At 44.7% G+C, this 23,979-nt stretch overlaps 1 protein-coding gene and 1 pseudogene across 1 annotated transcript in view; one reads left to right on the forward strand and one right to left on the reverse strand.

The window, feature by feature from the left end:
* LOC126263347 (band 4.1-like protein 4A) overlaps positions 1–23,979 on the forward strand; it is a 691,823-nt gene that overhangs the window by 223,645 nt on the left and 444,199 nt on the right. The window lies entirely within an intron of this gene.
* Positions 4,736–4,853, reverse strand: LOC126191842 (5S ribosomal RNA; annotated as a pseudogene).

A 23,979-nucleotide genomic window follows, 5' to 3' on the forward strand; every position in this document is an offset into this window, starting at 1 on the left:
CCAACTTAAAGATATCACTGTAGATGTTCGAAATGGTCACTATTAATATCCACACACAAACAATGCCGACGAACTACAGCACGAACTACCGACTGCAACGTGTTGAGTTGGATAGTTCCACATGAATGCACGATGGATTCTCGAAGTTCATCCAATGTGCGTGGCTTTTGTCAATAAACGACGTCCTTTAGTGTTCCCCACAGGTAAAAGTCCAGAGGAGTTAGGTCTGGGGAACGTGGTGGATACTCCACAGCACCTCTACGGCCTATCCATCTTCCTGGTAGATTTTCGTCGAGATACGCCCTAACACGATTTTGGTAGTGGGCTGGGGCATCATCTTGTTGAAAGTAAACTCTTGCGTCTCCATACAAGTCTCAGATGGCAGGTAAAATGGATGTCTGAAGCTTCTGAAGGTACACCTCACCGGTAACTGTGCCGTCAAAGAAGAATGGCCCAATCAAGCCCCGGTAAGACAACCCACACCACACATTTACTCCTGGCAAATTCACGGCATTGTCTACGTGGACATTCGGATTTTCGGCGGCCTAGTAGATGCCATTGTGGCGATTTATTGCACCATTGAGTTTGAACTGTGCCTCATCAGACCATCTCTGCGAACTCTTCATCGTTGCGCACCATGTTTGTAAACCACTCGCAGTACTCCATCCTACGATCTGGGTCGTCCTCGTTCATTGCCTGTAGCAATCGTGGGATGTAGCACTTCCACTTTGCTGTCTTCAAAATTCGCCGAACACTTGAGCGACTCACTCCAGTTTCACGGGCACACTGACTCACAGACTTCTGTGGTGAGCGAGTGAATTGTTGTAACACACGACGGGAGTTAGCTGGACTTATTACTGTTAAAGGGCGTCCAGATCGTTGTTTGTGTACATCTTTAACACAGCCTTCTGCTTCAAATTTGTCTGGAATGCGACGAATCATTAAACGTGTCGGTGGCTTCCTTTCATCGAATGTCAGCCTTGCGCCTGCCATGTTTACTCATGTAACTAGCTGCAACTAAGAACAAAACACTACCTGGCGACTGTCATCTGATGAAACAAAACAACGCAATACAACGCTTGTGTGGCGATTGCCGGAACTACAAACTATTACACTACCAAAGATGAGACAACTCCGTCAATTAGTTTGCCACTTTTAAACAGTGGATACATTTTTTTTTTGACCCCTCTGTAGTATTTACAATGATATTTATTTCTGTGTGTGAATTTATTTAAGATAAAGTGACCAACTAATAATTGGGGGCTAGCTAGCACTTTCCTCTCCCGATCCCTTCGGCTGGGCTCGTGGCGCCGCCTGGGTGTGCGCAGCCCGCAGCGCGAGTGACGCGGGCGCTGACTATGGCGGCGCGGCAGGGCGAGGCTGAGCGAGGCACGCGGCGTTAGCCGCTCCGGCGATTCGGAAGGAATGCACTCGGCGAACCAACTTCCAGCGCCCCAAAGTGATTTACGGTCGGCGCTGGCGGCAATCCTGAGGCCAGGCGAACAGCCAATAAAGCGAGAGTAAACCCTCAATGGGCGCCGGCTGAGCGGCATAACAGATCGCAATCTCCTCCCCACAAACGTTTACTTTCCCTCTTAACTATAGCAGCCATGGGCTGCAGCTTGTTTTACGATATGGGGCAATCCTCGTGGTTAATAAGATTCTATGGAATGTGAATTGCGCATTTGTTAGTGAGTTGCAACATATTTTGCTGTATCCTGCATTTATTTCACGCCACTACACACACACGCGCACACACACACACACACACACACACACACACACACACACAAATTATGGCTTAGACAGCGCCAAAGCTAGTGACAGCGCTGTATTAATTTGCGTCTGATTGACGCTGAAGGCGTAATAGTACCCAGTACCCAGTACCTTGTCCTCGATGGTGAGTGTTCATCGGAGGTGAGGGTATCATCTGGAGTGCCCCAGGGAAGTGTGGTAGGTCCGCTGTTGTTTTATATCTACATAAATGATCTTTTGGATAGGGTGGATAGCAATGCGCGGCTGTTTGCTGATGATGCTGTGGTGTACGGAAAGGTGTCGTCGTTGAGTGACTGTAGGAGGATACAAGATGGCTTAGACAGGATTTGTGATTGGTGTAAAGAATGGCAGCTAACTCTAAATATAGATAAATGTAAATTAATGCAGATGAATAGGAAAAAGAATCCTGTAATGTTTGAATACTCCATTAGTAGTGCTGCGCTTGACACAGTCGCGTCGATTAAATATTTGGGCGTAACGTTGCAGAGCGATATGAAGTGGGACAAGCATGTAATGGCAGTTGTGGGGAAGGCGGATAGTCGTCTTCGGTTCATTGGTAGAATTTTGGGAAGATGTCGTTCATCCGTAAAGGAGACCGCTTATAAAACACTAATACGACCTATTCTTGAGTACTGCTCTAGCGTTTGGGATCCCTATCAGGTCGGATTGAGGGACGACATAGAAGCAATTCAGAGGCGGGCCGCCAGATTTGTTACTGGTAGGTTTGATCATCACGCGAGTGTTACGGAAATGCTTCAGGAACTCGGGTGGGAGTCTCTAGAGGAAAGGAGGCGTTCTTTTCGTGAATCGCTACTGAGGAAATTTAGAGAACCAGCTTTTGAGGCTGACTGCAGTACAATTTTACTGCCGCCAACTTACATTTCGCGGAAAGACCACAAAGATAAGAGAGATTAGAGCTCGTACAGAGGCATATAGGGAGCCATTTTTCCCTCATTGTGTTTGGAAGTGGAACAGGGAGAGAAGATGCTAGTTGTGGTACGAGGTACCCTCCGCCGCGCACCGTATGGTCGATTTCGGAGTATGTATGTAGATGTAGATGAAGGCCCATAGGGCGATCGAATTAAACACGTGCAAAGTTATTGCCATTAGCTACGACTCTATATTGCCAGTACCCGATAAAACGTAGCAGCTCCAGAGTGGAAGGTCTGATGAAAGGATATACATTGATGAGCCACAACATTATGACCACTAGAAATATGGGTTATATTCCACGTTTCCATACTGCAATAAAAAATATTATTAAGACGAAATGCGTTTCGCTTTATTTCAAACCATCTTCAAAAATGGCTCTGAGCACTATGGGACTTAACAGCTACGGTCATCAGTCCTCTAGAACTTAGAACTACTTAAACCTAACTAACCTAAGGACATCACACAACACCCAGCCATCACGAGGCAGAGAAAATCCCTGACCCCGCCGGGAATCGAACCCGGGAACCCGGGCGTGGGAAGCGAGAACGCTATCGCACGACCACGAGATGCGGGCAAACCATCTTCAGTGGTCACTACATCAATTTGGTTTTTCTTTAAAATCTGTTTGTAGGGTCGTAAATCGTAAATATACTCACACCACGAAGGGATTATCCGAATGGGACGGAAATAGGTAAATCGATATTCATTTACTGACAAACAAATGATTGATTCAAGAGAAAGAGCTTCACAAATTGAGCCACTCAGTAATGTGTTGGTCCACCTCTGGCCCTTAGGCAAGCACTTATTTGACTTGGTATTGCTTGATAAAGTTGTTGGATGTTTTCCTGAAAGACGTCTTGCCAAATTCTGTCCAATTGACGCGTCAGTGATGCTTCGAGATGTGATCGTCATTTGTTTCGTTATCTGTGGTATTACAAGCGTCTTCTATTTCTGTAAGTGTTTGTTTATATTTTTCAACTACTGGTTTCCAAGTAACATAGCTCAGTGAACACGGTCCTTAAATAGAAATAACAGCTACAATATATTACAGACGGTAACTGAAAGAAATACATGGTAGGTCGAATAGAAATGGCACTGTTAATCAAAGACAATAATTACTCTGCAGTCACTCCGATTCATGGTGGTTCACTGGACATTAAAAAAGGCGATACATGGTTCTTAATAGGGCGTGTGATCAACACGGACGGCAGTGCATGATCTGCAGCCGAGCTTCCATGCAGCCCACAAGGTCGGTGAGGAGTTCTGTGGTAGGGTGTTCCCTTCTTCCACCAGCGCGTTTAACAACTGATGATCGCTGGTGCATGTGGACGTGCTCCAATAAGTCTCCCCAACGCTTTCCACACGTGCTCGATGGCATTCAGGATGAGGCAACGGGCACGCCAGTCCATTTGCCGAATATCCGCTCGTTACAAGTGGTCCTCCACCTCCGCAATATCATCCATAAAAATGATGTCAACGTCGAATACACCACTGAAAAGACGCACGTAGAGAAAATTCCTGTAACTGGTGAGTGTACTGTGTTCAAAGATTTCGAGATCGATAAGCTCATCAACTTTATAACTCCGCACACCATAAAACATCGAGACGCTCACTTTCGACAGTATCCCTGGGTGTCCGCCCCCGGTAGCTGAGTGGTCAGCGCGACAGAATGTCAAACCTAAGCGCGCGGGTTCGATTCTCGGCTGGATCGGACATTTTCTCAGGGACTGGGTGTTGTGTTGTCCTAATTATCATCATTTAGTGCACTGTGTGTACCCACCTCTTTTCATATAACAGTACGACCAGCATAATAAAAAACTCCGTCCGAACAGGCCCTGGAAGGCGCAACGTTACTGACCGGCCGCCATGTCATCCTCGCACACAGGCGTCACTCGATGCAGATGTGGAGGGCCATGTGGTCAGTACACAGCTCTCCCGGCCGTATGTCAGTTTATGAGAGCGTAGCCGCTACTGCTCAATCAAGTAGCTCCTCAGTTTGTCTCACAAGGGCTGAGTGCACCGCGCTTGCCAACAGCGCTCGGCAGACCGGATGGTCATCCATCCAAGTGCTAGCCCAGCCCGACAGCGCTTAACTTCGGTGATCTGACGGGAACCGGCGTTACCAATGCGGCAATGCTGTTGGCCAGCATAATAACGAAATAATTATATGATAAAAACAAAATAAAACTATTTGGACACGAAGTCCATGCATTAATCGGCGTCACCTGATTCTCTGTTTCGCTTCTGCACGCTATCGCCAATTCCCCATAGTGCTGTTTTCCTGTAGTGGTAACACCGCCCACATCTGCATCAAGTCACACTTGCAGCCTCTCCGTGCACTGGTTACCTCTATGGCTCCAACTGACTGCACTGAGCCATTCAGTAGTATTCCGTAGGAATTGAAGGTGCCATGAAGAGACATCCACTCACATATAACGTATTGCAGAAAGTTGCTAAGATGAATAATACATTCATCAAAAAAAGTTTCGTATCGTCTTGGATCTGAGAGTTCCGGGACCTGTACAAAAAATTGGAATTGAGGTGAATATAAGCATCATTTCCCCCCATTTTATTGCTCATGAAAACCACACATTGCATGTTGTACCACCATACAGCGAGACCTTCAGAGGTGGTGGTCCACATTGCTGTACACACCGATACCTCTAATACCCAGTAACACGTCCCCTTACATTGATGCATGCCTGTATCAGTCGTGTCATACTATCCACAAGTTCATCAAGGCACTGTTGGTCCAGTTTCTCCCACTCCTCAACGGTGATTCGGCGTAGAACCCTCAGAGTTGTTGGTGGGTCACATCGTCCATAAACAGCCCTTTTCAATCTATTTCAGGCATGTTAGATAGGGTTCGTGTATGGAGAACAAGTTGGCCACTCTAGTCGAGTGATGTCGTTATCCTGAAGAAAGTCATTCACAAGATGTGCACGATGGGGGCGCGAATTGTCGTCCACGAAGACGAATGCCTCGCCAATATGCTGCCGATATGGTTGCACTATTGATCGGAGGGTGGCATTCACGTATCATACAGACGTTACGGCGCCTTCCATGACCATCAGCGGCGTACGTCTGCCTCACATAATGCCACCCCAAAACACCATGGAACCTTCACCTTGCTGGACTCGCTGGACATTGTGTCTAAGGCGTTCAACCTGGCCGGGTTGCCTCCAAACACGTCTCCGACGATTGTTTCGTTGAAGGCATATGTGACGCTCATCGGTGAAGAGAACGTGACGCCGATCCTGAGCGGTCCATTCGGCATGTTGTTAGGTCCATCTGTACCGCGCTGCATGGTGTCGTGGTTGCAAAGATGGAACTCGCCATGGACGTCGGGAGTGAAGTTGCGCATCATGCAGCCTATTGCGCACAGTTTGAGTCTTAACACGAGTTCCTGTGACTGTACGAAAAGCATTATTCAAAATGGTGACGTTGCTGTCAGGGTTCCTCCGAGCCATAATCCGTAGGTGGTCATCCAATCTTTGGGCGGCCTGAGTGAGGCATGTTATCGACAGTTCCTGTTCCTCTGTATCTCCTCCATGTCCGAAAAACATCGCTTTGGTTCACTTCGAGACGCCTGGACACTTCCCTTGTTGAGAGCCCTACCTGGTGCAAAGTAACAATGGGCACGCGATAGGACCGCGGTATTGACCGTCTAGGCATGGTTGAACTACAGATAACACGAGCCGTGTACCTCCTTTCTGGTGGAATGACTGGAACTGATCGGCTGTCGGACGTCTAATAGACGCTGCTCATGCATGGTTATTTACATCTTTGGCCGGTTTAGTGACATCTCTGAACAGTCGAAGGGACTGTGCCTGTGATACAATATCCACAGTCAACGTCTTTCTTCAGGAGTTCTGGAAAGCTGGGTCATGCAAAACTTATTTTGATGTTGTATTAGAATATGAAGGACTTGTCTAATCCGCGTCACGTGTTCCACACGCTATGAAGCAGGTGTTCATGGTATTTAAATCATGTGACAAAGTGTTTATCATCCTTTGCTACTTCGGATCGCGTTTATATTTCGTCTAATGGATTTGAGCTGTCCCTGGCGATTCCGCCAGGTATACCAGAGGAAAAATTGTGGTCGCGCTACATTCCAAACGAGTTAGATCAGTCTCAGTGCGGTTGCAGCCCCACGATGTCTTTAGAGAAGGGTGGAATCGTCTGGGGAGAAAGTATGTCAGTTTTATTATACATCAAACTGCTTACTGTCATTGTCAGACGCGAAATGTGTTTAAATGAACGCCCCAAGGGAGAGGGTGATGTCATTGACGCCCTTTATGCCACCTCCTTTGGCCTTTTTGTGTCGGTTCTGAGATACGGTGCGTCTGAAATGTTTCCTCGGCCACTCAAAAGAAAACTGCATGATCTCAGCGCTGGGCGTTGCGTCTCTGACCTCCACCACAGAGTTCTCAAGGGAAGGGGTGAGATGGGGGCAAGGGGCGGGGTGGCGACCTTCCCATCGTGTGACATGTCCACGATGGAGTGAGGCAGCATTGTGGTGAAATTTGGCGTTAATGTGGCGTCGTTAACCCACTTTACACCTCACATGAACTTCAGAGTGCTGGCCCTTTTTCGTCATGTGTCGACATTTTGTTGTTTGGAGCGTCACCGACCCCAAGGTTGAATCGCAGAGTGCCACGCTTTTGCACCATTACTGAGGAAGCTTACAGGCACCTTTGAGCCAAATTTCAAAAGAAGAGACCCCTTAATGCTTTTGCGCAGTGACAGTTAAAATCGTCCAATGACATAGGAATGTTAAATACAGTAAACGTAAATAAGCTGACAGAAAATGTATCTCTGCCCCCCGGTTGAGGACCTCTGGGCGTAACTTATTCAAGAAAGGTCGAATCCCACGTATTTTATGACTGACATTGTTAGGTATGTTGACGACAGCCACGGTAACAGTACATTTAAAGCTCGAGCTCACGCTAAAACCAGAACAGGAAAATATATAAGTCCATTTTACGACAACGCCACGTTCCACACAAAATTTCAGTCATTGCTGAAGATCTTCCACCATTCTGGCAGCGTTCTCGTTCGTCTCCATGTGTTCATAATATTTCTGTAGACGTTCGTATGGTAACTTCCTACTTAACATATGTGCTGCGAATCATTAACGCTTTGAGAGAGTTTTTTGGGATCATCAGTCTTCTATTTGTTACCACTGCCACGAATTTCTGTCCTGTGCTAACTTCTTTGTATCTTAACACATGTCCTATTACCATCCTGCCCTTTCTTGTAAGCGTTTTCCCCACGTTGCTCTGTTCGTCAATTCTGCAGAGAACATCCTCAGTTCGTACCACTCCACCTAATTTTCAACATCCATCTATAGCATCACGTCTCAGACACTTTCAGCTCACTTTTGTTCCTGTTTTTCCATAGACCATGATTCACTACCATACAGTACTTTGCTCCAAATTTTTCCTCGAATTAAGGCCGATATTTGGCCAGGAATATGCTCTCTGCCTGTGCTAGTTTACTTTTTATGTCTCTCTTATTCGTCCGTCATAGGTTATTTTGTTTCCAAGGTAGGAGAATCTCTTCACTTCGTCCAGTCCGTGGTACCCCATTTTTAAATTAATTTTATTGCTAACCTCATTTCTGCTACTCCTCACTACTTCTCTTCTTCGATTTACTCTCAATTGACTTTCTGTACTCATTAGACTGTTACTTCCATTCAGCAGAGCCTGCAATTCTACCTCACTTTCACTGAGGACAGCAATTTCATCGTCGAATCTTGTCACGGATATCCTTTCACCCTGAATTTTAATCCCACTCTTGAAAGTTTTATTTCTGACGTTGCTTCTTTAGTCTGTAGACTGAATAGTAGTGGTGGGTGACTTCGTTCCTGTCTTATACCCTTTCTAATCCGAGCATTTCGTTCATATTTTTCCTACGAGTCTTGTAAATATTGTATATTACCCTCCTTTCCCTATACAGTGTATATATTTTCCTGAGAATTTCGAAGATCTTGTACCTTGTTACGTTGTGGAATACTTTTTTGGGTCGACAAATCCTACCAATGTGTCCTGATTTTTTTGCTCCCATTATCAAGTGCAACATTAGAACTCTCTCTTGGTCCCTTTACCTTTTATAAAGCGAACCTGATCGTCATCTGACGAATTCTCGATTTTCTCTTCCATTTTTCTATACATTTTTCTTGTCATCATCTTGGATGTTGCGGTATAGTTTTCTCACTAACGTGCCCTCGCTACCTTGGGGATTGTGTGAATGATATTTTTCCAAAACTTCGTTGGTATGTCTCGAGACTGATAGATGCTACAAATCTACTTGAATAATCGTTTGGTTGCTACGTTGCCTCGAGGCATGTGCCAATTACGCGTACTGCATATGTAGGCCAGTCCATTCCGTCGAAAAAAGGCATGTAGTTATCGCGTCCAGTGATGTAGCTGCCACCGGCACACAAGACAGAGAGCAGGCCGGCCATCATAGCCTCGTTAACCGGCAGTCTGGCAAGTGGGCGGGGCTGTTGATCCCTGACCCCTGGACCAGCACCGCCCGAAATTTTAAACACATTAGCCAGTGCTCCGCGGAGCAAAAGGCTAACCGCTCGCTGTAAACAACGGCTCAGGGAAGTAATTCTCTCCACCCTGCTGATGACTTTCAAAACTTTACCAGTTCATTCTCATCCTGCGTCTTAGCGCTCCGATGGTCAGACTGTTTACTGATGTAACGCCATACGTTACTTCTCCGTAATGGCAATTGTGTAGGTTGAGAGTAAACCAAAGAAAGGAGAAAGTATGGGGAGGAGCGTAAATGAGATTATCGATCAACAAAAAATTTAGGACCAAGAAGTAGATGAAGTTGAGAAATTCTGCTATCTTGGAAGCAAAATACACAGGACGGTTGAAGGAAGAAAATTATAAACAGCAGAGTAGCACAGGCGAACAGGGCATTCGTGGCCAAAATAAGTCTGTTAGTTAAAATATTTACCTTAATATGAGAAAAAGATTCCTGAGGGAACATTCGTATTGTGTGGAAGTGTATCATGTACAGCGGGAAACCGAGAATAGAAGAGAACTGATGCCTCTGCGTTATGGTGCTGAGAAAGGATATTGAAAATTGTGGGGACTGATAAGAAAAGAAAAGATTATCCGAAAAATCAGCGAGAAGAGGCACAGACGGGAACCATTGACAATAAGAAGTGACTTGGTCGTAGGATATGATTTTTATAGGACATGTTTAAGACATCAAGGAATGCATACCATGATGCATGGGAGAGCTTTAGAGGGTAAAAACTGTAAAATAAGACAGAGACTGACACTATATCCAACAACCTGAGTGCAAGTGATATTCTGAGCTGAAAATGTTTGCACAGGACAGGAGAGGGATTCACGACGGGCCGCATCTAACCAGACAGAAAACTTATAACCCAAACCAAAACGACAAACGTGACGTAACTTCTTTAGAAATATTTGCAATGTGGTGAACTGCATGATTTGCCTGGAAACACATGCTCACGTGACAATACGAAGGAGAAATTTGTGATGTGTATTCTTTATGGCAAAGAAACTTAAAATGGTGTAATCGTCAAACTTTTAATATAAGTACTAGGCCTAAATGTTGGTTCTCGATATCGTTGCGAATAGCTGTAGTTCTGAAATTGGATAAATATTTCTTTCCAAAACATCAGCCATTGGATATTTAGCCACACCTTTGCGTGAGATTGTAAACTATACAAAACCCTTGCTCTCTTTATAAATAATTACACTCAGATGAACATCTTTTCCTCTAAACTTTGAAATGTACTGAGGAAAATCTACGTCAGTATATTATAGTTGTTTACAATGCAATTTTTTTTAGTACTCGAAAGAATTGACTTTCGTCGATGTTCTGCTCGCCACACTGCGAACCCGATTTGAAAGGCAAAATTGGTTTGCCGCTTTTTCGAAGCGAATTCGATTAATTAATCAGAAGTGGGATGCTTGGGAACCGACAGATGTACGGATATGAGACTCCCCACCCGAAAAAATGACTCTCGCAAAAGTGCACCTGTTACTGAAATATTGCCTCCATTGTCCTGCTTCCCAGTCGGTTACTGCAGACGCGTGCTGTGGTCTCGAACCTATTTTTCTACGAAATGCCCATTTCGTGTTGCTTGCCGCCGTCGCCGCCGCCGCCGCCGCCGCCGCCGCCGCTGCTGCTGATGATGATGGTTTTTGGTTTGCGGGGCGCTGAGTTGCGTGGTTATCAGCGCCCGTACAAATTCTCAGTCTTTTCAAGGTCCATTCTCGCCATGTTCCCAATGATGACAAAGTGAGGAGGACAACGCAAACACCCAGTCTCCGGGCTTCGCGTTGCGTTGGCATTGACCTGAGAAGAGGCATAGTTCAGATATACAGCGCTCTTCCCTTAGCCTTAGAAGACTCGCAGGATATAAAAACAATGAAACCTCCTGTTAGCGTGTGTCACAGTGTTATAAAGGAAGTTAGGAAATAAATTGGCTGGCTAAAGGGAGTTAAGCATGGGGAAAAAGAAGAGGAAGCGCAATTAAACACATATTGGGAGCTTATGTGGTTACATCTCAGTGATTACAGAATTAAATTAAATGATCAACGAAATTGGCAGTACAAGCACACTTCGTCAGTGCAAACTTTCGCCTCCTTGGTCATTGATCCATGCACTGACTTGTCTGGGACATAAACTGGCCCATAACTGAATATTGGCAATGAGACAGAGTTGACCTGGTCCCGCATACATTTTGTTGGGGACAGATTGGGGGTTCTTTCTGGCCGAGAGTGTACCTCACACCACCATGCACGCAATTGCAGCTGTAGACGAGAGTTATCCTGTTGAATCATGGCACTAGCATATCGTCTGGTAAGAGTTGAAGGGTGAAGCCACAGAACGCCTACGCCGCTATAGTTCTCTGAATTAGTTTCACGGATGACATGAATTCATGTTACGGCACTCCACTTCGGTGTAACTCTTCGTACCCTGACTCCTACCTGTTCGGTAACTGACTACATTCCAATTGATAGGAAAAAATGGCCAAAAGGAGAAGGAGGGGTTATGGCGTAAACTTATTGAAAAACTGACTTTGTCCCTTGGTAATAAAGGTTAAATTACAAAACTCTACCAAGTGTCACATGGAATGAAGGCTTTTGATATTTTTGAAGGGTATCCTTTTGTCGGCATGGGACATATTCAGCTTGGCGACCCCCTCGGATCTCTTCCAGATGGGCAGGGCGCGTGCCGATATCAGGTTTCGTCTCCTTCCATTCCTCCACCGTGGACAGCACAGATACAGCACTAGGCAGACTTGTCACACTGATCCATACGAGGTTTCAAAACTAGTCGGAGGGAGGCAACTGTAGTAGGGATTCTCATATCTGACTTCATCGTGCATGTTCTGAATATGGGATTGACTTTATGTTTTAACCTACCCGTACATTACCGGTAAGTCTTCTCCGACATGTTAAGAGGATGTACTGTCAAAGTCTCTTACGAGGTGTTATACATTATAATAAATGTTGATGAAGAGTAGTGGAGATCCTCGAACAAGAACTGTAAAGCGGAAGTTTTTACAGTCGGATCTTCACAAATTAGATTGGGAAACATAAAAACCAAATTACAAACATCTGTTTTATAAGTCGACTCTCTTTCACTTGACAAAGCTTTACTTTAAAATAAATATAAAATAAAATATGACTAAACTCGCATACATAACATACAGTCTCATACTAACTCTAAGACCCGGATGATACACGTAAATAGGTGACATAAACTATACGCAGTTTGTCCCCCTACTCTTAAGAGCTAATTACGCTCGTCCTTTATATCCGATTCCAACAAATTAAAATCAGTGTCTGTATAGTTATAATCCTGTATACGATTGTCATTCTTTCCAAGCAGAAGATATATGATCTTACAAACTTTTACATTAAGTAAGATATACTTTAACAGCACAGCGTATACACCACAAAATAATTTCCATAAAGAAAAGAAAAAATTTAAGATGGTAATGCTTAACATGCCATATCAGGAAAGAGTATTTGTCATAAAAGAAGCAAAATCAGAATTTCAGAGTTAAAACAACTAGAACCATTGCCATATGCTTATGTGAGTGCGCAAATCACAGAACGTCCGGCAGCAGGATGTTTATGTTGCTGGTGACTTCGATGGCGGCGTCGATGCCGCTCAGACAGGGCGGCACAGCACCCCACTGTGAGCATATGGAGCGTCCGGTGGAAGCGGACTCTGAGTGTGCAGGTAAACCGTGAATGGTGTAATTTCTCAGAATATTGGCCGCTAGTTTATGTTTTTTGCATCGATTCAAATTTAACTAAGTACAGTTGTCACATATCTGGTTAAGAGGTAAGTAGACGTTCGGAAACCATCTGTACGATATGATCATGTTACCTGCTGTAAACATTTAATTTGTCAAATAAGGGATTGTTACTTTTTGATAGTCAGCCAGAGAGGTCATCGCTCCAATGCGCCTACATAGTTTTCCAGTATCTGAGCAAGTCTATAGCTCGGAACTTGCGCCCTAGAAGGGGACAGGCTGTGCCTCGCAGCGGAAGGGGACATTTTCTGCAGCCGCATTTCCGCCAGCCCGGGCGGAAGCGCATCTCATTGTTTGTTCATTCATCACCCCAGGCCGAGTGTTAAATTACCCGCCCGGCGGCCTCCCGCCAACCCCACGGGCAAAAACTTGGCCTCCGCAGCCGTCGTTACAATTAGAAGCCGTGATGAAGAGGGTATTGTGGGGGGTACCCGCGCCCTCGACCTAACTCCTTAATTGCTGTACCCGAGACGTAATCCTTCCTCGCCGGCCGAGTCCCGGCCTCCCATCGCGACGAGTCGACTGGAAACTTGAATCGTTCCGCGAGGCGGCACCTCCCGGGCCCTGGGTAATCCTGCGTTATGAGTGAGATTAAGATGGCGCCTGCCGCCACTCGACTGCTAACGATCGCCGATCGCAGCACCCCGATAAGGCGCTCGAGCTGCGACTTCTGCAGCCGCCCCATGCCCAAGTTCTCATTCTCGCATTCATTTTTAATCCTTATTTGGCACTTTTTTAAATTTGACGGAAAAATTTAGTGCTTCTTTTCGCAAAAGAGCCTTCCTGTTTACAGTGATGTTTCAGATAACGTTGTCATTAACCCGAACGTTGAACTGAACACCGCTATAGTTTTGTACAGTAGAGATCAGAAGTGAGGTCTGTATACTAGCTTTAAACCCCGCCAGCGGTTCCTCTGACGTCATTTTCGAACTCGCCATCTTCGTACGCTCGGGAACCAGACTACCCAGTCCCTTTCACTGCCCACTTAGCTGAAAACTCGTCACTTGACTCTGTTGTTAGGTACAAGTGGAAACTAGCCTCGCAGACGGGTGAGTGAGTACACGAGTTCGCAAGTATAACTACGAGCCCACGGGATTGTCGCTATATACGCAACAACTGGGCGTGAATATTATTTATACCAACACAGTGACTGATAACTTAGCAGTGAACGTTGTTCTCTTTACACAAATTTATTTAGACGAATATAAGTGTGTGTGTGTGTGTGTGTGTGTGTGTGTGTTCAAATGGCTCTGGCACTATGGGACTTGACTTCTGAGTTCATCAGTCCCCTAGAACTTAGAACAACTGAAACCTAACTAACCTAAGGCCATCACACACATCCATGCCCGAGGCAGGATTCGAACATGCGACCGTAGCAATCGCGCGGTTCCAGACTGTAGTGCCTAGAAACGCTCGGCCACTACGGCGGGCTGTGTATATGTGTGTGTGTGTGTGTGTGTGTGTGTGTGTGTGTGTGTGTGTGTGTGTGTGCGTGTGCATATATTTATACGCATACAGCGTGATTCAGTTGACCCTACACCGGGGTTTTATGCAACCTGCAATTTCATCAGGTACCACAAGCGAGATGTTCGTATTCTCTCACTCGCTACATCCACTCTGTTAGTCCTACAGAAAAAAGTTAACAGGATCTTATTGTAGATAATTCATGTAGTTAAATTATTTACTGGGATACGATATCGCTAGAGGCCGTAGTTTTCGAATTAGTCAAGAAAAACGCACAAAAGTGACCTTCAAAAGCGTTTTTCTCGAATATCTCCAAAACCGTGGCCTCTAGCTACATTAAATTTCCTATCAAAAGGTCCCGTTCAGTATTTCTGTAGGACTAATAGTTTGCGCATAGCGAGCAAGAGAATATAAGAATCTCATGAGTGGGTTGCCCCATAAATGCCATGAGAAAATGAATAGTTCACTAGCGCTCTTTTTGGTCGCATCGGCACAAGTGACATCGCTCTGTGCCCTATTTTCGTTTGACAAAGCACATACGTTTCCCATGGTGAAGATGGAGTAAACAATCATTTTATTTGCGTTCCACGAATTTTATGTGTTTTTCGTGTGAAGCGTGGGCTACAGCATCGAACTATCTCCATATATCATACGTCCTCTTATGGAGCACATTTGCAATTGCATACACTACATCACGTAATTTTCGTCTTACACCATTCAAAGGTTCATAAAACGCAGATTTGTTAGAAATCACGGCAATCGGTCATTTTCGTCCTGTCATTGCTATTGCTACTTTACAACAACAAGATCGTGCACTCAACTTCCATACTAAGTCACGAGTAACCTCACTCCAGCACGCTTCAGTAAGAAAGAAACTGTCTACGAGTATGAACCAACCAAAGCACCAAATTTCTGACTCCTCGTACTCGTGGAACTGTTGCAGGAAGGAACGAAGCCAGTACAGCACTGACGTAAAAGTGAGGCCTTGATTTCTAATGTATGAAACCCTCAACATTAGACTCGTAATCGCTCCGTTTCTGATCTCTAGTGTGCACGTTTGGAGACGGGTGGTGGGGCAATGCGCAGTGCAAAGCAGCAGTGTACCACTTGACAATTCAGCCAATCGCATGATTCTGCCGCTTATTTCTGCACAGGATGCGTTTAGAACATACAGCATTGATATTCATATTAGTGAGCGTACACAGCCCAAGTAGTGTCTGTTATGAGTAGTATAAAGCAAACATGAGAAGCATTTCATGAAATAATGTGAATAACACTGGTGCAAAATATACTTCAGCCCAGCCGTTTTTGAACAAAAAATTGTTGAAATTATAAATGAGTGATATCCACAAACTGCAATCAGTAAAAAATATGGTATAACAGAGAAATTAGTCAACTTATAAAACTGAAAATCAGTATGACTACTCACTGATAAAACAATCACAATTTATGAAACTAGTAAGAGTTCAAAGTATCCTCCTACGTCTTCCTACATCGAATTACGAACGACTTTGTAACTTAGTGTTTAGATATGAAAAAAAAATCCACAGTCCGCGCACAATTAGATTTACTAGCACCTCTTTCCCTGGTGAGACGTGAGCATCATCAGATGACAGTCACTGGGTGGTAACACGTTTGAAGGCCAAAAGCACCACTGTTAAATAGTTCTGGTTGCCAAAAAGGTGTCACACCGACAACTGGGGCAGACTGAGGTGGTGTAATGCTGAAACAGCTGCGTGGCAACACCACGCTATAGCGAGTAGCAGCTGATAGTTATAGGAAGGTACTGGACGAAAGGACCTTTTACCCCAGTAGACATGTGGGATGTAATCAAATCTCAGTTCTACATCGCTGGGAAAGAAACTGGTCCTAACTTTCATGAAGAAACCACTCCACGACGTGTGTGAAACGATTTGAAGAAACCAGAAATTTTCATCTAACTCTACATGGATACTCTGCAAATCACACTGAAGTACATGGCAGACGGTTCATCGAACCACCTTCACAATAATTCTCTATTATTCCGACCTCGAACAGGGCGCGAAAAAAATAAACTCCTACATCTTTTCCTGCAAGCTCTGATTTACCTTATTTTAGTATGACGATCGTTTCTTCCTAAGTAGGTCGGCGTCAACAAAATATTTTCGCACTCGGAGGAGAAAGCTGATTGAAATTTCGGGGAAAGATTCTGCCACAACGAAAAACGAGGCCCACCCCAACTCCTGTATCATGTTAGGGACACTCTCTCCCCTATTTTGTGATGCTAAAAAACGTGCTGCTCTTGTTTGAACTTTCTCGATGTACTCAGTGAATCATCACAGACCACGCAGCAGTACTCCAAAAGAGGGCAGACAAGCGTAGTGTAGGCAGTTTCGTTGGTAGATCTGTTGCATCTTCTAACTGTTCTGCCAATAAAACGCAATCTTTGATTCGCCTTCCCAACAACATTTTAAATGTGTTGTTTCCAATTTAAGTTGTTCGTAATTGTAATTCTAGGTATCTAATTGAATTTACGGCCTTCAGGTTTGATTGATTTGTCGTGTAACCGAAGTTTAACGGATTCCTTTTAGCATTCATGTGTGTGACCCCACACTTTTCATTATTTAGGATCAATTGCCAATTTTCGCACCATTCAGATATCTTTTCTAAATCGTTTTGCGATTTATTTTGGTCTTCTGATGACTTTACTAGACGGAAAACGGCAGCATCATTTGCAAACAACCTAATACGGTTGCGCAGATTGTCTCCTAAACCGTTTATATAGATAAGGAACACAGAGGGCCTGTAACACTACCTTGGGGAACGTCAGAAATCACTTCTAGTTTACTCGATGACTTTCCGTCAGTTACTACCAACTGTGACCTCTCTGACAGGAAATCACGAATCCAGTCACATAACTGAAACGATATTACACAAGCACGCAATTTGACAACATGCCGTTTGTGGGGTACGGAACCAATTTAAAATCCCTTGTCAGTAGCACTCGACACTTCGTGTTTGTAAAGACCTAGTTGAGTTTCACAATAACGATGTTTTCTAAATCCGTGTTGACTGTGTGTCAATAGACCGTTCTCTTCTAGGTGATTCACGATTTTAGGACATTACTCCTACTGACTTTCTCGAATATTTGTGTAACTTCCAGTCTCTGGGTATGGGATCTTTCGTCGAGAAAACGGTTATATATGATTTTTAAGTACGGAACTATTGCCTCACCATACGCTTAAAGAAAGCTAACTGGTATACATTCTGGACTGAAAAACTTTTATTATGTGATTTAAGTCGCTTCACTACTCTGAGGATATCTACTTCTAAGTTACTCATTTTGGCAGCTGTTTTTGATACGAAGTCTGGAATATTTACTTCGTCTTCTTTTGTGAAGGAATTTAGACACGCCGTGTTTTGTAACTCTGCTTTGGCATCACTGTCGTCGATAATATTTCCATTGCTATCGCGCAATTAAGCCATTGATTGTGACTTGCCGCTAGCATACTTTCCATACGGCCAGAGTCTCTTTGGATTTTCTGCCAGGTTTCGTTGTGGGAACTATTATAAGCATCTCGAAGTGAAGTCCGCGCTAAATTTCGAGCTTCTGAAAAAATATCGTCAGTCTTGGAGATTTTGCGTTCATTTAAATTTGACCTGCTTGTTTCGTTATTTCTGCAACTGTATTCTGACCTGTTTTGTGTACCAAAGAGGATCAGTACCGTCGTTTTTAAATTTATTTGGTGTAAATCTCACAATTGCTGTGGATAATCGTTCTTTGAATTCATGCCACATCCGGTCTTCACTTCCTGGTGTATTGTTAATTTGGAAGGAGTGGAGTCTGTTTCTCAGGAATGCGTCAAGCGAATTTTTATCTAATGTTTTGAGTAGGTATATTTTCCGTTTATTCTTGGAGAATTTGGGGTTTACAGTTTTCAATCTCGCTACGCCATCCCTGTGATCAGTAATCTCTGTATCCGTTTTGATGCTGTTTATTAGCTCAGGCTTATTCGTTGCTAAGAGGTGAAGTGTGGCAACGGCTTTGCCGCAGAGGTTTCACCGGTTCCTGTGACATCACCGAAGTTAAGCGCTGTCGGGCGTGGTCGGCACTTGGATGGGTGACCATCCAGGCCGCCATCAGCTGTTGCCATTTTTTGAGGTGCATTCAGCCTCGTGATGCCGATTGAGGAGCTACTCGACCGAATAGTAGCGGCTTCGGTCAAGAATACCATCATACCGACCGGGAGAGCGGTGTGCTGGCCCCACACCCCTCCTATCAGCATCCTCCTCTAAGGATGACACGGCGGTCAGATGGTCCCGGTAGGCCACTCGTGGCCTGAAGACGGAGTGCTAAGAGGTGAAGTGTGTTTTCACATCCGTTTACTATTCGACTGGGCTCACGAACTAACTGCTCGAAATAATTTTCAGAGAATGCATTTAGCCCAATTTCGAAGAACGAATATTCCTCCCTACAGCGGAATGTTCGGAAAATTGTTGATATATTAAAACTTGGTGCTGAACAGGGACTAACCTCGCGTTTGGGAGGCAGAAAAAAAACTGAAAAGGCGTGTCGTTAGACGTCCGTGGCTACCTCAGTCGGTAAGGGCATCGCTCGCGAAAGGCAAGGTTCTGGTTTCGCATCCCGGTCCAGCACACAGTTTCGATCTGTCAGGAAATTTCAACATAAATCACGTTTGTCAGCTTCGGCCCTGTGTACAGTGTCACATCCTGGGCACCACACTGATCAGCGGCAATAAAGAGATACTCTCTGTCTGCTTTGGTTGATATGAAATTCTAACATCAGGCACGGTATCCAGAGTCAGTAATAAAAACTACCATCTCCGCACAGAACCTCTACAATTGATCACGTCAAGTACGTAATCCTATCCTCCACAGAGAGTAACTTCGCTCCCAATAAGCCTGTTGTGCCGCCCATCCCTGGGCTGCTCAACTGCCTCTATGGTTTGTCTCCATTAGGATATTAGAGCAAACACTGTACGCTCATTTCCTATTTCCCCACGCTTCAGATTTTCTCTTTTTTCCGCATACTACTGAAACTTTCAAAGAATAGTTTCAATATCGGTTTCTGGAAGTACATATGGCCTTCGAATCTCGTTTTCCATATGAAAATCTGTTTAATTCTGTCATCTTCCGTCCAGAGGAACCGAAGATATGTTTTTTTTTTTTTTTTTTTTTGCTTGTGATCGACTACAAACGGCATAGTGTTTAAACTAGGTTCTGCACACGACCGGTAGTTAATGAGAATCATTTGATGCGTAACAAAAGAATATAGACATTACCTAGCACTTTTCAGATTCTATTGAGATCAGAGTAAGTTGTCTGATTTTTCTATCTTTCCTATCATCATCACATTCCACTTTAAAAAATTAAAGAAATAATTTGTGTATTCAACTGCAGATGGTAATACTCTTTCCACTACTACGCTTCTTCACAAATTTTTGATTTTGTTCAGCGTACTACGAACTGTTTTACATGAGAGTATGAAGATACTCGTCGCAGATTAACATAGTGTTGTGTACGCATAGGTCATGTACCGAAACGAATATCGGCTAACGTCCTTTTTAATGCACTATATGACTTCACCATTTGACGGCCCCAATAAATATTTTCATACAACATGTGGAACATACTTTAAAGTAACTATTCTTTATTTCGTTGAATATGCCTTTAACATACTCTTGCAGAAAAATTTGAGAATATTCTTCACAAAAATATATACGGTACTTCTTACGCTTAGGAGATAACTCTGAGCTAAAAATCTGTTCCTTATAGTAGAGGGTAACTTGAAGTGGAAGTTCAGTTAAAAGAGGCAGACGTTTTGCTAGTATTTTCTCCTAATTCTTTCATACTTTGCAGTGTGCGAGGCAACGCTGAAACATACTCCACAGTCGACTGGAACAAAAAAACGAGATAACATTTCTGTTGACTGAATTTTCGTATTTTTATTACGGATACCCAGAAACCATTTCCAGTTCCGCTGGCTCAGCAAGAAATGGTGAACAGCTTTCATTGAATCCGTGCTCTCCCGCCAGTTATTCATTTTGTTCGCCTCCCAACGGTTCGGATTTTTTATTTTTTTCGTGAAAGAAATTGTTTCATTCGAATTGAGTTTCACCGTGTTATGTAAATGGCGCCGATTTTCCGAGCGCGGCGGAGGCTAACAAAAACGCATCGGCCGCTACCTGCGCAGCGCCGGCCGCGGGCGCGGGCGCCGGCCGTGTTATTTGGGCCCGCGGCCGGGCCCAGTGATACGCTACCTGGCAATTACGCCAGCCTGATGAATGTCTCGCTCTAATAAGAAGCGTTCCCAGCGCCCGCGGCGAGCCGGCCTCTCTGCTCGCCTCCGCCTCTGCGTGCCCTACCGCCCTCCCAGCCCACGGCCCAATCTCTGTCACCGCACCTCGCACCGCTGTTTCCTTAGCGTTGTTCGCTTTGTTGAGCGGGGTGCCTGTCGTATGTGTAACTGCACTACTGCCCATTAAAATTGCTTCACCAAGAAGCTTGCAGATGCTAAACGTGTATTCATTGGACAAATATATTATACTAGAACTGACATGTGATTACATCTTCGCGCAATTTGGGCGTATAGATCCTGAGAAATAAGTACACAGAACAACCACCTCTGGCCATAATAAGGGCCTTGATACGCCTGGGCATTGAGTCAAACAGAGCTTGGATGGCGTGTACAGGTACAGCTGCCCATGCAGCTTCAACACGATACCACAGTTCATCAAGATTGGTGTATTGTGACAAGGGTAGAGCCACGGGTCGTAACACATCTGAAATGTAACGTCCACTGTTCAAAGTGCCGTCAATGCGAACAAGAGGTGACCGAGACGTGTAACCAATGGCACCCCATACCATCACGCCGGGTGATACGCCAGTATGGCGATGACGAAAACACGCTTCCAATGTGCGTTCACCGTCATGTCGCCAAACACGGATGCGACCATCATGATGCTGTAAACAGAACCTGGATTCATCCGAAAAAATGACGTTTTGCCATTCGTGCACCCAGGTTCGTCGTTGAGTACACTATCGCAGGCGCTCCTGTCTGTGATCCAGCGTCAAGGGTAACCGCAGCCATGGTCTCCGAGCTGATAGTCAATGCTGCTGCAAATGTCTTCGAGCTGTTCGTGCAGATTATTGTTGTCTTGCAAACGTTCCCATCTGTTGACTCAGGGATCGAGACGTGGCTGCACGATCCGTTACAGCCATGCGGATAAGATGCCTGTCATATCGAGTGCTAGTGATACGAGGCCGTTGGGATCCAGCACGGCGTTCGGTATTACGCTCCTGAACCCACCGATTCCATATTCTGCTAACAGTCATTGGATCTCGACCAACGGGAGCAGTACTGTCGCGATACGATAAACCGCAATCACGATAGGCTACAATGCGACCTTTATCAAAGTCGGAAACGTGATAGTACGCATTTCTCCTCCTTACACGAGGCATTACAACAACGTTTCACCAGGCAACGCCGGTCAACTGCTGTTTGTGTATGCAAAATCGGTTAGAAACTTTCCTCATGTCGGCACGTTGTGGGTGTCACCACTGGCGCCAACCTTGTATGAATGCTCTGAAAAGCTAATCATTTGCATACCACAGCATCTTCTTCCTGTCGGTTAAATTACGCGTCTTTAGTACGTTATCTTCGTGGTGTAGCAATTTTAATGTCCAGTAGTGTATATTACATTTCCGTGTTGGCATACCTTTCCCACTGCAGCAACGTTGTCTTAAGTCAAGACTTTAGGGAAAGTCGTGTCCTGCGTCTACTGGCGGATTGTGAATAAAATATGTATTGCTATTTAAACTGGCGTGCATGGAATATAAATTGAAGGGGCATTCAGTTAGAAATGCAACACTTTTTTTTCTGAAAGGAGCGGTTGGTGTCATTCAGGATTTCAAAACACTATATTACTCCCAACTCTTTTGCCTACAAATTCCTGTTTTTCAACATAATCTCCGTTCAATGCGACGGCCTTACGGCACCTTTACTGGGTAGGGCCTGTATACCCATTCTACTGGCGGACGTCGGAGCCAACGTCTTGCTGCATCATTCACCTACTGTTTCGCGGAGTGCATCCTTCATTGAGCTAAACAGAAGGAAGGCGTGAGATCTGGGCTGTAGGGTGGATAAGGAAGAACTGTCCAACGAAGTTTTGTGAGCTCCTCTCGGGTGCGCAGAATTGTGACTTCCCGTGGAGCAGTGAGGTGTTTGGTTGGGAACCGTCGATCACCTCGAATGAGAGTGTCCAAACGTTCCAACATTTCATGAGTCAGCTGTGTGCGGTCAGCCTTCACGCGGGAGATCGGACAGGTTTGCGCGACCTCGCCGGCCGAAGTGGCCGCGCGGTTCTGGCGCTGCAGTCTGGAACCGCGAGACCGCTACGGTCGCAGGTTCGAATCCTGCCTCGGGCATGGATGTGTGTGATGTCCTTAGGTTAGTTAGGTTTAACTAGTTCTAAGTTCTAGGGGACTAATGACCTCAGCAGTTGAGTCCCATAGTGCTCAGAGCCATTTTGCGCGACCTCTTTGCTATTATTGCAGACACCTTGCCCAACGACTCGCCGTGCTTTTATTCACAGCCAGGTCTCCGCAGACACTCTGCAAGAGTCTCTGAGTATCTGCGATGCTCTGATTTTCCGCCAGCAGAAACTCAGTGAGAGCTGTCTGTTTGTTGCAATGCATCTCCGTTAGAGACGCCATTTTCAAGGCTATGTATAGCCCCGCCACTATTCGCAACTTCATTAAACTACAGGGGATGAAACGGGAATGTACCACGATGTTCCGCAACAAACTCCGCATTCTTTCAACAAAAACTGGCCGAGAAAAAAAATTGTTTACGTCTTAGCACATTTATTTACAACAATGATCAATTGATTCATGTGGCCAATATATTTCAATGTGGTTTTGTTTGATTATACGTCACTACTGGAGTGCTGTGGAAGTTCTAATGAATTGCTGCCACCCCACAGCTTTTTACAATGGTTCCAAAGTCCTTTCATGCTAAAAGGAAAGGAAATACACATTTGAAAATACGTGCACACAAAAGTGATGGCAGCCGCCCAAGTGAAAGACATCTCAAGAGAAATATTTATTTTGATGATAATGAAAAAATGCCGATCACTCATGATCCAAACATGGATAGGCTGTTCGAAATACGACCAGTAATTGACTCATTGTTTCCCACATTTCAGCTGAATGTCAAAGTCAGATGTGTATTGGTAAGCAGATGGCTTCATTCAAAGGCAGTCTCCATTAAAGCAATACTTACCCAAGAAACCCATAAAGTGGGATTATGAAATATTTATTTTATGTGACAAAAAATTAATGGTGCACAATTTTGAGATTTATACGGGCAAAATTATTTCAGTGGCAGGTTGTCTGCACAGATGTGCAAGGGGAAATATTGTGTTACACTAAGCACAAACTATTGAAGACGGCCAGAATAATGTCTTTTTTGACAG

Source organism: Schistocerca nitens, chromosome 6 (assembly GCF_023898315.1).
Source record: "Schistocerca nitens isolate TAMUIC-IGC-003100 chromosome 6, iqSchNite1.1, whole genome shotgun sequence".
NCBI lineage: Eukaryota > Metazoa > Arthropoda > Insecta > Orthoptera > Acrididae > Schistocerca > Schistocerca nitens.